Here is a 17558-nt window from a genome sequence, read left to right as displayed (position 1 = left end):
CACAAAATATTGAATTTAACAAAAAAAATAATTTTACTTCTATATCCCAAGTATGTTCCATCTCAACAGCTCAAATACAAAACCTTTTCACTTGTATGACCAATCAAATAAAAAACTTTTCACATGTATGAGAAATTAAATTTGACATATATCTCATTCATTTCTTTGCATGTATCAATCATGTATATTCCAGACAAACAAGGATAAAAATCCTTGTTGCCACAACAGAACATATATGTCCAACCAACTGATGCTAATTTCACATGCACTTTCTGAAAATGTTGGGATGAATATTACGCAAAATTTGGGATTTATGTTAGTAAACAGTTGTGATTCACCTTAAAAAGTAGTTGGGACTCACCTTAGTAAAAATTTAGGATGTACCTTTTGAAGAAGTTAGGATGTAAATTACGAAACCTTTGTGATTCAAATTAGGAAAATTTTGGGATATATTTTACAAATACTTTGGGATTTATATTATGAAAATTTTAGGATGTACCTTACGAAAATGTTGTGACTCACTTTACAAAAAATATTGGAATATAGATAAGGAAGAATTTGGGATGCTTATTAGGAGAAAGTTGGGATGCAACTTAGGAAAACGTTGTGATGCAAACCCAACGATCAAACATTTTCTTAACATTGTAACACTTTGAAACACTCTTTTCTAGCCAGTCATGTACCCTACAAATCCTCTCATTTTTTATCCTCACAAATAAACATTAAAACCACTAATAACTGCATAATAAAATAACGATCAATTCAAATTCAACAATAATTTTCTATTTCTAGGTGTCTTACCAAAAATGTGTCTATATATTCTTACTAGTTATATATATATTTTTTTGCCATTCAGTTCTTATGGAAATAAAGACGATTTCCTTCAAAATCAAATTTCAAAATTATAAATCGTACCTACTTAGGGTTGGAAATAATGCGATCTCCTGCTTCAATTTGGAAATACACTTCTGCTTAACTTTGGAAATACACTGCTACTTCTTTTTGGAAGGAAATCAGAATCTATAATTTTATTGCGACTGACAAAAGCGCTGCTTCTATTTGGAAACAATTTGTTGCATCCAAATTTTGGGTTGATTCACACAACAATCGCTACTTCCGGATTCTATTTGGAAAGAAATAAATTTCTAAAATGGCTTCATTCATATTTTGGGAGAGAAGAAGGCTAGTGGCGGGATTTGATTTCTATTTCAAATGCTGCCTGAAATGAAGGAGGGAAGAGGAAGAAGAAATAAGGGAGGGAACAAAAATGGTGTATTTATCAACAGTATATACATATATACTTATATACACAAAAATTCTATATTACAAAAATATATTTTTTAACCAAACATGGTAAACACTGTTCATTGACCTAAAATGGAGCATATGGGGCACCGTGGGACTGGAGGTGATCCTGGTCCAGAAATCATAGTCATATGGCCCAGTATTTCGACTCTTCTTTGGTTCACCATTGGAGTCATATTCCACAATAACCATATTGATGGGGAATGAATATGACGACACAATTTCTACCTTATTCAGAGGGGATGCATAAAAGAGACAGATGCTCACTTATCACCATCATAGCTTATATTATGATTGAAAGGAGTGTAGTTGTTTTTTGCGTACTATAACGGTAATATGTCATAAAGTTAAGAAGATATAGACAAATAACTTGCACATAACATTGATATGGATCATCATTAGTCCAATAATAAAACTTCTAGTTTTTCCAAAGGAAAGTGAAGAGTTCGACTTAGGTAAAAATAAATTTACGGTTGTTACCTAAGAAGTATGGTTTTTTATATGAGAAGGACGTATTGTATCAGATACGTGTCAGGTATTGATATTCTTTGTATATGTGTCCGATACTTGTTAGAGGTATTTATACTTTTAAAATACATATTTCAATTTCTAACAGGTATCCGAACTTCTGATATACGTTGATTGCGTATCTGATACTTCATAATACATTTTTAACAAATTTTGAACATTAAAATGTAACTTTTTAAATAAAAATATCATAGTATAATTGATGAGAAAAATTCAAATTTTATTAAGTGATGACTAAGTGAAACAGGTGGGTGCTTATTCATTTACCCAAAAGCTTAAGTTTTTGGGTAAATAGGCAAGCTCCCACTCATTACAATTGGTATCAGAGTCAAATTCAGTCTTTGCTCCGGTGTTATGCCAAGCGCCTGGTCCAAAAAGAGTCCTAGTGTGCTACCCGGGTAGGCAGGGTGGCCTGATCGCAATAAGGGCATTACGAGTTCGGGTTGGGGAGAATATTATAAGGAATGACTTGTCCCATATCGGATACAAATGGGAAGTGACATGTGTATAAATGGGTGGGTATGCAGCACTACCCACTAGCTTAAGCTTTTGAGTAAATGGACAAGCGACCACCCGTTATACTAAGGATGCTAGTTTTATATATTGTGAAACTAAATCCTATGCTATATTAATTAGGGTAAAATGCAAAAAAAACCCCAGAACTATTAGTAAACTTGCAAAAAACCCCTTAAACTACCAAAATTGTAGAAAACCCCTTGAATTATACAAATTTGTTGCAAATCACCCCCTCCGGCTACCGGCGGGTTAAATATTACTGTTCATGACTGACAATTTAAAATTAAAAGACTATAATGCCCTTATGAACATTAAAAGACAACAATACCCTTATTTTTAACCTTATACCCAAACAACTTAATAACTCTTATCTTTACACCCAAACACTACCTAGCCTTCACCCCAAACCCTCCTCGACCATGACTGTATCCAGCATGAAAAGGAACATCAGTGGTTGCATCGGAGGAGGAGAGGAGTTAGGGCTATTGGAGTTTAAGAAGAGGATATGTACATGAGTGTATATATGTGTAAGGTGGCGGTGGTAGTTGCGGAAGTGAGGTGGTGGCAGTGGGCTTGTTGGGGTTGTGGTAGTGAAATTGTGGGGCTTAATTGTGTTTGGTGGTGTGTGATTTAGCATGAATTTTTTGGGTTTCTAAGATGATTGAGAGAAGATCGTGGTTTGTGAAGGAGCGGTGATGGTGGTGGCGGATTGGATTTTGTGGATCAATTTGGTTTCACAATGTGTGGTTTAGCATCAAATCATCAATTATTTGAGTTTCTATTACATTGAATTGGGTTGGGTTGGGTGTGGTTATGGGGTGGGGACAGTGGTTTTGTGGGGTAGTGGTGATGGACATAGCTGTAATGACCCGGTCATTTTCCTTCATTTCCTTTGTCTTAGATTTTCACGGATATTTTTTTTTTTCCCGTTGATCTTTCCTTTTCTGAGTTCGGTTTCTCATCACTTAGTGTCATCTCGAGTGTTCGGGAATGGTTTCTGAGACTCTTTTCCTTGGATTGACAACTTCCTTTAAGGACCACGTCATTTCCACCTTTTCATTTTTTTGACACTATTCACTTTTCGTCCTTTTCCCTATTTTGTCTTTTCCCCGTTTGTCACTTTTTGGTACAACCTCACTTTTTGTGTTCGGAGTTGGTTTTTGACTTCATGTATCCTCATTCTAAGTGGTTTCCACGAAATTCGTATCTTTACTTTTGCAGAAAAGTACTCTGGTTGCTTTCGGTGTCCATAGAGGCATTGATGCATGGTTTTTTTAGAAATATTTTATTTTCTTGGAGTGTTTTTTCATGAATATCTTTTAAAGATATTTTATTTTAGGAGTTTTTAATAAAATATTTTTGGAAGATATTTTCATTCTGGGTCATTAGTGTAGTTAACCCTTTTTGGAGGGGCCATTTTGTAATTAATGAAAGTTATTGCAAAGATGTCTCGTTTTGAGCCTGGATCCTCATACGGGATTCATTTTCACTTTTCGTCAAGTTATGTACTCTTAGAATTGTCTTCTAGTCGTTTTCCCCCAGTTTCAGGGTTTTTGGCCTTGGTTGCCGCCGAACTTGTTCGGGGCATAACTTTCTGCTTGGAACTCAGTTCTCGATGACGTTTCTTCCATTGTTCATCTTTTCTCATTTTGGTTCTTTTTTCGTTCACAGAGTTTTGCCGTTTGAGCGCGTCTGCGCGAATTCCACTTTTTCGGACCCTGCGGGGCACTTTTAAGGTTTTACTATAAATAAAATACCTTAAAGTGAAAAATTACTTTTTCACCTTTTTCCTCCCTCTCTTGGCCGGATTCCATGGCCGCCAAGGGGCTGCCACCTTCTCTCTCTTCTTTTGGACTTCTTCCCTTTGTTAAAAAGTTATAGTGCCTTCGTGTTTTATGTTTGTCATGACTACGCACATCTTTTCCCCCTATTAGAATCCATTTTTGGCCCTTTTTTGAGTTCGGGTTTGAGGTCAACTTTGGATTTTGGTATGTCCTCTTGGGAGTTTAATGTTCACCGTGTTGTCCTCGATATAACCTAGGAGTATCGTTGGATTCGGAGCATTTTTCTTTCGGTGGGGATTTGAGATTTCATCTCAAATGGATGTAGGGGATGTTATAATTTATATTTTTGTTGTCTTGCATGCAATTGATGCTTATACATCTTGTATGCATACTTTTGTTCATAATCTAGAATTTAATTTAATTATTTTCTATGTTTAAGATTTAATTCTCATGATGATATTCAACATAGAATTAAATTGTGGCATGCTAGTAAACTAGGTTTTGGTATGTTTGTTAAGATATATTAAATTGGGATTATTTGAATAAATATTGCAACTTTTATTTAATAATTTTCTTTTGTGAAAGTTTAATTATTATGGTCATACCTTGCATGAAATTAACTCGTAATATGTTTTTAAATTAAGTCTTGGCATGCTCTTTAACATAATTTAATTTTGGAGCATTTGGATGAGTTTGAAAATCTAGTAATTTTAATTAAAAGAGTTAATTAAAATCGATTTATAGGTTCCATTGGATTAATTGAGTTTTAAACTTGATATTTGAAATGGTTAGGACTTGTCTACTAGTATATATTAATTTGGGACCATTTGAAGTTGCTTTAGAAGTTAGAAATTTAATTATCATGATTTAATTAAATAATTAAATTTTACTTTGTTGTTCCATTGGCCTAATTAAGATTTTGAATGGATGTATATAATGACCATGCAATGTTGTTTAACATGTGTTAATTAAGGGTCATTTGATTGAGATTTGAAACTTAGAAAAATTAATTAGTTTATTTAATTAATTTCTGTTTCTATAGTGTTACTGATTTAATCATATGTTTGGCATTGGTTATATGTTTAAATCATGATTTTGGACTTGTATTAGATTTATGAGTTTATGTTTCGAATATTGAGTAACATTGTTATAGCGTGTAACGAATCGCACACTGAAGATTCAACATTTGTCATGCCGTTGTAGTTGTGGACTTAGAGCATGTATTGTATGTGTTTCCAAATTTGGTTGTGCGTGGTAGGTAGTTGATTATCTTGTGTATATATGTTGATATATACGTTGTTGTAGAACTTGTTGATTTTGGAAACTTGGGGATGTCGTTGTTTGACTACGGCTAGGACATGGTTTTAGTACGGGGGATTATCCCTCTATAGTCTAGTGCGCACATAGGGAGGTTACCTATGGGCTAGTAACCCTAAAGTAACTATGGTGTCGGTCTGATCCGGCGTGATGTCCAAGTATCCACCTTGTTTGATTTGACTTTTCATTTCAAGTTAATAACTAGATGATATCGTAACTTGTTGTTCCTTAATTGATTTCCCATTTTGAGTTTCAAGATGTTAACTTTGAGAAATCATGCTTTATGTGTTGTATTGGAAGTTCCAATGTTGGTTAAATTGCATCGATATTATGATTTGTGTTTTGATGATCAAATGTAGCTTAGGAACGATCCTATAGATTCATTTAGAACATAGACGTTGGGTGGCATGATCCACTTTAGTTGTTTTCGTGTTTTAGATTTCAAGTTGAGAATTTTGAGAATCTATATCTTGTTGCTTTGTATAACTTGCTACCATGTTGTTAAATTGCATGAATGATGTGATTTATATTAGAAATGATCTAAGGTAGTTTAGGATGCTCCCCGAGTCTCATCTTGACATAGACGTTAGGTGGTATGAGTCCCTTTGACTTATTTCACCTTATGGTGATAATTTTGCAAAATGCTAGGTCAATGCATGCTCATTTCATACGAGTAGGTTTATGTTACTCACCCCAAAATTACTGAGGATTTGTTTCAGGTATAAAGACTTGGTTCGTGATGCTCATCATACTTTGGATGACTTGTAACTTTTAAGTTTCCATTTCATGCAAATGTTAGCATGACATGTCATTTTGTAGCCTTATATGTCTAAACTTGTATCTTTGTGCAAGTACTATATGAATTTATTATTATTATTTTTTTATAAATTAAAATCTAATTATTTAATTAAAAGTTTTTATAATTTTGGCATAAATCTTATTGATGTTTGTTCAGAAAGTTAGATAAAAAGTTTCTTTAAATAACTAGTTTTTTTTTTTTTTTTTTTTTTTCAATAAATTGACAAAAGTTTAGATATATATACTTTTGTATGAATATAATGAATAGTAAAATATTTTTGCCTACATAATTTTTTTTTTCAAAAGTTCTAGCTACGTAATGTTGTTTATAATTTTGCCCCCCACCTCAAAATTCTGGCTCTGCCCCTGCTTATGGGCGGGGTGTGTGTGAGCATGTGTAGGTGGCACTAGTTGTGATACCCCTCGGATCCGAGACACGGGTTGATCAGGCCAAGGCCCAAACCCGAGGGAATATCAAACAATTAATATTTTATAACGAATACGGAATACAAAACGAATTAAGAAATGAAAGTTTAAAGCTGAAAAGAAAACTAAAAGATAATCCTTAAATAATTAAATACTTAAATTTGATAAACCAAATATCCATAATTTGAGCAACTCGGGAATCCATCTCTAGTGGACCCCTAATAAAAATCTCACACTGAATGAAAGTAAAATGAAAGATAAAATCCAAATCTAAGATCTGGAACTGACGTACACCTGAAAAATAGGAGTGGGTCAGGCCCACGAACAAGTTCTATCCTACTACAATCCAAGCAGAGACTCGATACGCATGTACATACTAAATAGTTCAACAATAACTAATAATCCGTACATAAATATATCCACACTATTGGACTCTCGCTAGGCCATGAAGGGGGTCTCAACCTGGATAGAAGGCATCACACAATACGCACCTGAGTGGGCATGAGTACCTAAACCTAAACAGGGTATACCTCAACCTTCACAGTCAGCTACACATCCAACTGCATATACGCACCCTAACCGTCGACATTGAGATTCAAGCTCATGACACGGTAACATAAAAATATATCTAAACTCCGTTTCTAACCATCCACAAGAAATCCAGTAAGTCACTCGGCGTATTCAACCGTACCGACTTATATATATAAGGAGGATTGTATTTTATAACCCGTGCCCCTACTCCAAAATAGGTAGGACTTAGCAATTTGAGCTAATCCAAACCTAGTATGTCACCGTTCCATACCGGTACATACAATCCAATCTGTCCAATAGTTGATAAAGCATATACAAGTACATAACAATATCAACGAGTCCATATCAAGCATATCAGAATGTATTAACAACCGTTCTTGAATAGTCCCAACAAATTGATTAACATTGGAAACATAAATATCAATATTAATTTCTCTATTCCACACATTTAAATAATTTATAAATGCCAAAACCAACAATTCCAACCTAACCATGTTAGAATAGATTAACCATCATGCTTCAATAAATCCAACCATTGATTAAGTACTAACAGTATTAGTGTCAAAACCCACAGTTCCAAACTAAACACATTAAAGTATATTAGAAAAACATGCTTAATTAATCCAACAATAAGCCATTACCTGATCACCCACAGGACTGTGTCTGTAAATATAAGTTTATTCCCGGTATCCATAATTAACAGAGCTTAAACAAATGTTATAATATTTATTTCCATGGCATGCATAATAAATCTAGACAATTTATTATACTGTTAAGCTCCTATTCAACAAAATTGATGAATTAAATGTTAAGTTTAATCATTAATTAATCTTTAGCAAAAATACAGATTCCTTGTATGTATGTATATTCTAAGAATTTGCAATTAGTAGCGCACAAACTCTCACAAGAAATTTTACATTATAATCTAGAAGTTAGAAACTCCAAATCCACCCAAGTCTACAAGACATTCGTAATTAACTCCATGTAATCCTAATGATTAATGCTTTGTGTCCAATTCTATATTAATCTGATCTTTGAATATTTATGTTTACTCTAGACCACTCCTAAACCATCCATTACAGTATTCATTCTCCACTAAAATATATTAAAACAATCACTATGAAGCCTAATCACTGAAAAGTGGAAAAACAAACAACAGAACCAAAAACCCACGTAGAAAACAACCTGGAGCCGCCTCCAATGGCCTTGGAGCCGGCTCCTGGACCATTGGAGCTGCCTCCAATCCAAGGAGAGCCGGCTCCAACCCAATAGGAGCCGGCTCTCTCCCTCCTCTTCTTCGTGTTTTCCTCTCCAGTCGTCGTTTACGCCTCCGACACTTCACAGTATAGGTTTTCAGAGAGTTTAACTTAATCCCAGAAGATTCCAACCCTTAATTCAGTCCTTATTATGCTACTAATATGGATTAAACCAAGAATTAAACAAGGAAGTTCAAAGTTATCCAGTTTAACAATTTTAAAACAAATTCAGTTTCAGTTAAACTCTAAACATGAAACAGATAACGTTTTTATTTTTAAACATGTAATTCATCCTGGAACTATTGAGTATGCAAAGAACATGAGTATAAGGGAGAGAGTAAGGTTAGAACTTGCCTTTTGAGATTTTTGTTAAAAATCTCTACGTTGTCTTCTACGATCTCCGGCGATTCCTACTACAACTTCCTCTATTCCTCGTTTCTAATTCCACAGACGTGTTTTGGTTTTATTATTGTTTTTTCCCTAAGCAGACTTATCTTATATATTTATAGGCAACCAAAACCCTAAGTCCAATTATATCTAAAGTCTGAAACGCGGCCCATAAACACAACCTAGTTTATAAACCCTGTCGGCTCATTAAATTAAACCTAAACAGAACTAACACCCTAACCACACTTTTATACATAGTCATAAATTAAAACATGTAATTACTAATTCAATTAAAGAAACAATAAAATTCCAAGTTAACGTAAAACAGAAAATAACATACAATTTACAGAAAATTAAAGCCAAATAAATAATTAAAACAATTAACTTAAATAATCACAATTATCACAATTAATGTAAATAATTCAAATAATTAATTATACCAAAGAAAACAAATAAACCAACTAATTAATTCAAATAACACAAATAAGTCAAGTAAATCAAATAATTAAAAAGTTAATTAAAACATAATTCAAAACAATTAATGAACCAAAAACAATTAATGAACAAAAAAACAATTAAACAAAATACCGAGACTATCCTTTTGAAAATTAGGGGTATTACATTCTTCCCCCCTAACAAAAGGAATTCCGTCCTCGGAATTCGCTCTTACCTATTTCCAAAATCCCAGGAAACTGCGAGCGAATGACATCTTCCCGTTCCCAAGTAGACTCAGCCTCATTGTGATGACTCCACTGAACACGAACCAAAGGAATAACCTTATTACGAAGAATCTGATCTCGTCGGTCGACAATACGACACGGTGGCTCTAAATAAGTTACATCCGGTTGCAACTCAATCTCCCCAACATCGATATGCTGACACCGATCCTCATCTCGCAGAAATTTCCGCAACATGGAAACATGAAACACGTTGTGAACGCGATCCAAAGTATTCGGAAGTGCCAACCGATAAGTGACAGCTCCAACTCGATCCGTAACCATGAATGGACCGACAAACCGCGGAGACAACTTCCCTTTCTTCCCAAAACGCATAACACCCTTCATAGGAGATACTTTAAGAAGAACCTGATCTCCAACCTGAAACTCCAAAGCACGAGTGCGACAATCAGCATAGCTCTTCTGCCTACTTTGGGCAGTACGCATGCGATCTCGAATAAGAGCAATCTTTTCAGAGGTATCCTTGATGAACTCAGGACCTAAGAATCGATTCTCTCCAACCTCCATCCAACAAACAGGTGATCGACACGGTCGACCGTATAATGCCTCAAAAGGTGCCATCCCAATAGTCTTCTGGAAACTATTGTTATAAGCAAACTCCACAAGTGGCAAATATTCCTCCCAGTGGCCCTTGAAATCCAGAACACACGATCGAAGCATATCTTCCATAATCTGATTCACCCTCTCAGTCTGTCCGTCAGTCTGAGGATGATACGCAGTACTAAGGTGTAACTCCGTACCTAAAGCCTGCTGAAAACTCTTCCAAAATCCAGATACAAAGCTTGAATCCCTGTCCGATATAATAGACAATGGAATGCCATGTAGCTTCACAATCTCTGAAATGTAAAGCCTCGCCAACTGCTCCGAAGTGTAGTCAGTGCAAATAGGCAAGAAATGAGCTGACTTGGTCAACCTATCCACAATGACCCATATGGAATTATGCCCCTTGAAAGAATTTGGCAACCCTTCCACAAAATCCATAGATATGCTCTCCCATTTCCAATTCGGAACTGGTAGTGACTGTAGAGCTCCTGGCGGCCTCTGATGATCAATCTTAACCATCTGACAAGTACTACACTGAGAAACAAAAAGAGCAATGTCCCTCTTCATACCTGCCCACCAAAACTGCCGTTTCATATCCTGATACATCTTATCGCCTCCTGGATGAACAGAGAACTCAGAGTGGTGAGTCTCAGTCATCACATCCTTCCTCAAATTATCAGCAGAAGGTACCACTAACCGTCCCTTGTACCTTAAACCTCCATCAGCCCCAACATAGTAGAATGGAACATCTCCGGAAGCTACCTCTGCGACCTTATCGACACACTGCTGATCGGTGAGTTGTGCTTGTAAAACCTTGTGAATGATGGAAGGTGTAACCACCATGTAAGCCATAAAAGCATCTGACAACTTATCTACATTCTTCAAAGCATTCCACTCAGTAGTGAATAGAGCAGAAAGACTACCAACAGGTCGGCGACTGAGTGCATCCGCCACCACATTCGCTTTCCCTGGATGGTACTGTATAGAAAAATGATAGTCTTTTACAAACTCCAACCATCTGCGCTGTCTCATATTCAGCTCCCGCTGAGTGAACAAGTACTGCAAACTCTTTTGATCACTGAATAATCTGAAGGACTCACCCAACAGATAATGCCTCCAAATACGCAAAGCAAAGACCATTGCTGCCAATTCCAAATCATGTGTTGGATAATTAAGCTCATGAGGCTTAAGTTTCCGAGATCCATAAGAAATCGGTCGCTCCTCCTGCATCAATACACATCCAAGACCCTACAACGATGCATCCGTGTAAACAAGATACTCTATCCCGCTCTGCGGAGTAGCCAGAACCGGTGCAGAAGTCAGCTTCCTTTTCAGTTCATCAAAAGCTCGCTGACAGTGTTCATCCCACACGAACTGTACACCCTTCTTGGTCAGATGAGTGAGTGGTCCTGCTATCTTGGAGAACCCCCGGATGAATCTCCTGTAATATCCTGCCAGACCGAGAAAACTCCGAATCTCTGTAGGTGATGTAGGCTGTCCCCACTCAACCACCGCTGAAACCTTGGCCGGATCCACTGCGATCCCCTTTTCTGACACCACGTGACCCAGAAATTTCACCTCCCGCTGCCAAAATTCACACTTCTCAAACTTGGCATATAACTGGTGTTCACGAAGCGTCTGCAAGACTATGCAAAGATGTTTAGCATGATCGTCCTCCGACCGAGAATAGATCAAGATGTCATCAATAAAGACAATAACAAACTGATCCAAATAAGCCCGGAAGACTCTATTCATTAAGTCCATGAACACTGCAGGTGCATTAGTCGTCCCAAACGGCATAACACGAAACTCATAAGAACCATATCTCGTGAGAAACGCTGTCTTAGGAACATCCTGCTCCCTAACCCTCAGCTGATGATACCCAGAACGCAGATCAATCTTGGAGAAGTATGTGGCTCCCCTTAACTGATCAAACAAGTCATCAATCCTGGGCAAAGGATACTTGTTACGAATCGTAACCTTGTTCAACTCCCTGTAATCTATACACAGACGAAGCGAACCATCCTTCTTCTTCACAAACAGAACTGGTGCTCCCCAAGGTGATGTACTCCTACGAATAAAACCCTGGCTGAGTAACTGCTGAATCTGATCCCTCAGCTCTCTTATCTCTACCGGTGCCATCCTATAGGGTGCCCTAGCAATAGGCACAGTGCCTGGAGCTAAGTCTATCACAAAATCAATCTCGCGACTAGGTGGCAACCCTGGAATCTCCTGAAATACATCCGGGAAATCCTGTACAATTGGTATGTTATCCAATGACACAGTAATCCCCTCATCCTTTTCCTCCTCCACATGGAACAAATAGGTGCTACCACCTCCTTTAGAACGTGGCATAGCTACTACGTACATATCCTGACCAGGTATGGTAAAAATAATAGATCTATCAAAACAATCAACTTGGGCATGGTAGTGAGACAACCAATCCATCCCAAGTATCACATCATAAGTGTGCATGTCCAGGACCAGTAGATTGGCTAGAAATCTGAGTCTGCCAATATCTAGTGTCACAGGCCCATCACTCTCATGTATAATAGCTGTATCACCCAATGGTGTAGAAATACCCTGAGGTCTAGTGCATACCCTCGTCCTCATCCCAGATAAAGCAACAAAAGTCCTAGCTACAAATGAGTGTGTAGCACCCGTATCAAATAAAACACGTCCATGTAAACCATGAATAGGAAACTTACCCTCAATAGTCTGAGGTGCCTGAAAATCCTATGGCTTGGGGTTATACACCCTGCCATAATGCAACTGCTGTGGTGCCTGTCCCTGAGTTTGCGGCGGTGCCGGTAAAGCCAGATGTGTCTGTCCCTGAATTCGTGGAACCTGTGGAGCTGGTAGAGCCACTGGCGCCCTCTGTCCCTGCTGCACATACTGTCTCTGTCCCTGTCCCTGTCCTGCTTTAGGACACTGCCTGGTGGTATGACCATACTATCCACAAGTGTAACAACTACCCTGGAAAGTACCAAATGGCCTCCTCTGTCGGTTAGCCTGTGGCTGACCCTGTCCTGCCTGTGGTCCCCCATTCTGTTGCCTCTGAATAGGTGCCCCGTTCCGATGAGCATCTGACCCCCCCTTATGCTTCTTCCAAGGCTGTTGTCCCTGGAACTTGCCTTTGTCATTCTGCCGGTGGCCATTGCCATTCCCCTTTTCAGCTGACTGATTAGTAGAGTCTTTATCACCTCGCTTCTCACCACGAGCCTGTCTGATGTCCACAGTCAACTGATACTGTTGTAGAGCAGCGTCTACCACCTGAGCATAGGTAGTATAGGCTGGACTACCTGTAATAGCTCTCTTGATAGACCACATCAGTCCCTTGACAAAACTGTTACGCTTCTTCTCCTCTGTATCTACCTCCTCCAGTGCAAAGAGAGACAAGCGTGTGAACTGCTACTCATACTCTGCCACTGTCATGTTTCCCTGCTGCAGACTTAGAAACTCGGTCTTCATAGCTGCCCTGACTGCATAGGGAAAATATTTCTCATCAAAGCGAGCACTGAACTCATCATAAGACAATGTCATCCTCTCCTCTGAGGTGGTAACTGACTCCCACCACTGTAGTGCATCCCCAACTAACTTGAAAGTAGCAAGCATTTGCTTCTGAACCTCCGTGCACTGAACCAAACGAATATGACGCTCAATGTCCTGTTTCCACTGGTGAGCTGCTCTCGCATCGGTTGAGCCTGAGAACACAGGTGGACTCCCCTTTGTGAAAGAGCTCCTAGCCTTTCCCCAAGAATCCGTCTGAACCACTGGTGCTGGTACAGGTGCCTGCTGAACCTGTGGTTGGTTTCCGAGTGCAGCTGTTACCCCAGCCTCTATAGCCCGAGCAACGAGGTCATTGAGGTGAGGAGGAATCTCTGGATCTCTGACCTGGTCCAGAGTCTGTTGAACATTTTCCTGTTCCTCCTGAAACTGAACCATGTCATCTTGAAACCCAAGCCTTTGTTGCTCTTCCTCCATTTGCTGACGCTGTAGGAGATATTGTTGCCAACGTGCCACTATCCTTTCCTTCCTAGTTCCTTGCATGTTCTGTCCATTTCTAGCGTTAACCATCTGTTAACACGAAAAGACAGACATCAGTACCATTTCTATACGAACCATAAGGAATACAATGAATCCTAACTTAAGCTCTATTCAAGAGAACGCTACGCGGAAGACTTAATACGAAAACATCCTAGAGACACTTGAACCTGGAGTGCTCTGATACCAACTGTAATACCCCTCGGATCTGAGACACGGGTTGATCAGGCCAAGGCCCAAACCCGAGGGAATATCAAACAATTAATATTTTATAACGAACACGGAATACAAAACGAATTAAGAAATGAAAGTTTAAAGCTGAAAAGAAAACTAAAAGATAATCCTTAAATAATTAAATACTTAAATTTGATAAACCAAATATCCATAATTTGAATAACTCGGGAATCCATCTCTAGTGGACCCCTAATAAAAATCTCACACTGAATGAAAGTAAAATGAAAGATAAAATCCAAATCCAAGATCTGAAAAGAAATCCTACATTGTCGGTAGAATGGAAGATCGTCTCTGCTCAGCACGAACAAGCTCAAGCCTGGAACTGACGTACACCTGAAAAATAGGAGTGGGTCAGGCCCACGAACAAGTTCTATCCTACTACAATCCAAGCAGAGACTCGATACGCATGTACATACTAAATAGTTCAACAATAACTAATAATCCGTACATAAATATATCCACACTATTGGACTCTCGCTAGGCCATGAAGGGGGTCTCAACCTGGATAGAAGGCATCACACAATACGCACCTGAGTGGGCATGAGTACCTAAACCTAAACAGGGTATACCTCAACCTTCACAGTCAGCTACACATCCAACTGCATATACGCACCTTAACCGTCGACATTGAGATTCAAGCTCATGACACGGTAACATAAAAATATATCTAAACTCCGTTTCTAACCATCCACAAGAAATCCAGTAAGTCACTCGGCGTATTCAACCGTACCGACTTATATATATAAGGAGGATTGTATTTTATAACCCGTGCCCTTACTCCAAAATAGGTAGGACTTAGCAATTTGAGCTAATCCAAACCTAGTATGTCACCGTCCCATACCGGTACATACAATCCAATCTGTCAAATAGTTGATAAAGCATATACAAGTACATAACAATATCAACGAGTCCATATCAAGCATATCAGAATGTATTAACAACCGTTCTTGAATAGTCCCAACAAATTGATTAACATTGGAAACATAAATATCAATATTAATTTCTCTATTCCACACATTTAAATAATTTATAAATGCCAAAACCAACAATTCCAACCTAACCATGTTAGAATAGATTAACCATCATGCTTCAATAAATCCAACCATTGATTAAGTACTAACAGTATCAGTGTCAAAACCCACAGTTCCAAACTAAACACATTAAAGTATACTAGAAAAACATGCTTAATTAATCCAACAATAAGCCATTACCTGATCACCCACAGGACTGTGTCTGTAAATATAAGTTTATTCCCGGTATCCATAATTAACAGAGCTTAAACAAATGTTATAATATTTATTTCCATGGCATGCATAATAAATCTAGACAATTTATCATACTGTTAAGCTCCTATTCAACAAAATTGACGAATTAAATGTTAAGTTTAATCATTAATTAATCTTTAGCAAAAATACAGATTCCTTGTATGTATGTATATTCTAAGAATTTGCAATTAGTAGCGCACAAACTCTCACAAGAAATTTTACATTATAATCTAGAAGTTAGAAACTCCAAATCCACCCAAGTCTACAAGACATTCGTAATTAACTCCATGTAATCCTAATGATTAATGCTTTGTGTCCAATTCTATGTTAATCTGATCTTTGAATATTTATGTTTACTCTGGACCATTGGAGCCGCCTCCAATCCAAGGAGAGCCGGCTCCAACCCAATAGGAGCCAGCTCTCTCCCTCCTCTTCTTCGTGTTCTCCTCTCCAGTCGTCGTTTACGCCTCCGACACTTCACAGTATAGGTTTTCAGAGAGTTTAACTTAATCCCAGAAGATTCCAACCCTTAATTCAGTCCTTATTATGCTACTAATATGGATTAAACCAAGAATTAAACAAGGAAGTTCGAAGTTAACCAGGTTAACAATTTTAAAACAAATTCAGTTTCAGTTAAACTCTAAACATGAAACAGATAACGTTTTTATTTTTAAACATGTAATTCATCCTGGAACTATTAAGTATGCAAAGAACACGAGTATAAGGGAGAGAGTAAGGTTAGAACTTGCCTTTTGAGATTTTTGTTAAAAATCTATACGTTGTCTTCTACGATCTCCGGCGACTCCTACTACAACTTCCTCTGTTCCTCGTTTCTAATTCCACAGACGTGTTTTGGTTTTATTATTGTTTTTTCCCTAAGCAGACTTATCTTATATATTTATAGGCAACCAAAACCCTAAGTCCAATTATATCTAAACTCTGAAACGCGGCCCATAAACACAACCTAGTTTATAAACCCTGTCGGCTCATTAAATTAAACCTAAACAGAACTAACACCCTAACCACACTTTTATACCTAGTCATAAATTAAAACATGTAATTACTAATTCAATTAAAGAAACAATAAAATTCCAAGTTAACGTAAAATAGAAAATAACATACAATTTACAGAAAATTAAAGCCAAATAAATAATTAAAACAATTAACTTAAATAATCACAATTATCACAATTAATGTAAATAATTCAAATAATTAATTAAACCAAAGAAAACAAATAAACCAACTAATTAATTCAAATAATACAAATAAGTCAAGTAAATCAAATAATTAAAAAGTCAATTAAAACATAATTCAAAACAATTAATGAACCAAAAACAATTAATGAACAAAAAAACAATTAAACAAAATACTGAGACTATCCTTTTGAAAATTAGGGGTATTACACTAGTAGGCTACCATATTAGGTGAGCTACAAGTGTACAATCCTACATCACCTGGGTGTGGATGGGGCAAGTGTTGTATGTAGATTCAACACCCTTCTATGACACAATACGTTTTAAAGCCATGATGGGCGTGAACCAACCAGAACTCTAGAGTTAAGCATGCTTAACCTGGAGTATTACCAAGATGGGTGATCCCATGGGAAGTCTTTGGTCTGGGGGAGCAAAAAACAGACAAAATTGTGTTTGGGTTGGCTGAGAGTCGTTACAAATGGTATCAGAGCCTAACCCAGCCGGAAGTGTGGCCAACGAGGACGTTAGGCCCCAAAGTGGCGACCTTATGGGCGGGTGTGTGTGACCTTATGCAGGTGGCACTAGTAGGCTACCACACTGAGTGAGCTACAAGTGTACAATCCCACATCACCTGAGCTTGGATGGGGCAAGTGCTATATGTAGATTCAACACTCTTTTATGACACAACGCGTTT

Source organism: Cornus florida, unplaced genomic scaffold, assembly GCF_030987335.1.
Source record: "Cornus florida cultivar Cherokee Brave unplaced genomic scaffold, ASM3098733v1 CherokeeBrave_3.0.0_Hap2_Chr11, whole genome shotgun sequence".
In the NCBI taxonomy this organism is placed as follows: Eukaryota; Viridiplantae; Streptophyta; class Magnoliopsida; order Cornales; family Cornaceae; genus Cornus; species Cornus florida.
This window is presented reverse-complemented; position numbering follows the sequence as displayed.